At 53.5% G+C, this 1219-nt stretch overlaps 1 protein-coding gene across 1 annotated transcript in view; it reads right to left on the reverse strand.

Annotated features, from left to right (window-relative positions):
* Positions 1–1219, reverse strand: part of LOC103614714 (mas-related G-protein coupled receptor member H-like) — a 12258-nt gene that overhangs the window by 1320 nt on the left and 9719 nt on the right.

The following is a 1219-nucleotide window of genomic DNA, read 5'->3' on the forward strand; positions in this document are numbered from 1 at the left end:
CGCGAGCCGGCAGAGCTTGTTCACGTCCCATATGACGGTGATGCGTGTCAGCCGGAACAGCCCCCAGTAGTAGGAGACCATGGAGAGCTGGAAAAGGAAGCTCACGTACACCTGGGCCATAATAGGAGAGCAGGACACGTTCTCCAGCAGGAAGAGCAGGGAGGAGGGCAGCGCAAAGAGGAGGAAAATGAAGTCAACAGCAGCCAGGTGAAAGATGCCGAAATTGTTGGCGTTTAGTTTGAGGAGCCAGAGGACAGCCGCATTCCCAGCCAGCCCACAGAGGCAGATGGGCAGTGTCACACTGTGTATGGCCACGTCGGTGACATCTGTCTCACACAAATTGGCTCCTTTGGTGGGTGAGGTGGGAGGTGGGGACACAGAGCTCACCGCCATGGATGGACGCTGGGCAGGCGCTGGGATGTGGGCCCGGCTGTGGTCAGAGTGGATGGGCAGTCAGTGCTTGGAGAACCCAGGGATGGACCAAGCGGCTCCTCAGCAGCTCCCTGCAGTGGGAAGGATTCAGTGGAGAGAATCAGTTCCCCGATGTTGTTGAAAGACCTACTAGTCAAAAAGAGAAAGGGATTTAAATGTGTGCACACAGGGCAAGAAACGTGGCTGGAGCCAGTGGGAAAACAGATCAGGAGGCCTGCAGTGGTTCTGGGGCAGTTCTGTCACAAGAAGCAACAGTGCACATCCAGAAAAACAGTTCAAGGCAAGGTCACCTTTAATACTGAGGCATTCAGTGAATATGACCAGCAGAGACCCCTCTTAATGAATCTGCAGGACCATCAAAAGACTTCCAGGAGGAGCTGAATGCATGGAAATTACTTCTAGGAAAGTGATTTTTGTGTATTAGATAAGAAACCGATTTGAATGACAATGTGTGTTTATAGTGGATAAAACCCCTGCTGTAAAGTCTCCCCACACGCACAGAACAAGGAGAGATCCCCCTGTGTGTCCTGCACAGGTAAAGATTTCCTGCTTCCTCATACTTCCCATTGTGTTATGAAAGCTTATTCCGGCCCCTTTTGGTATCAAGATGCAGAATTGAAGAGCAGGGAGGAGCTGGGAGGAGCTGGGAGGGCACTGTGGTCACCGGGAGAGGGTGGCAGGCACAGAGCAGCTGCAGGAGGAGAGGAAGGTGGGGCAGGGAGGAAGGAGAACATTCCACTGACCTGTTCAGTGTGGGGCAGCAGCAGGCACAGGGGCTCTGTCCCCA

Source organism: Corvus brachyrhynchos, unplaced genomic scaffold (genome assembly GCF_000691975.1).
Source record: "Corvus brachyrhynchos isolate BGI_N302 unplaced genomic scaffold, ASM69197v1 scaffold315, whole genome shotgun sequence".
In the NCBI taxonomy this organism is placed as follows: Eukaryota; Metazoa; Chordata; class Aves; order Passeriformes; family Corvidae; genus Corvus; species Corvus brachyrhynchos.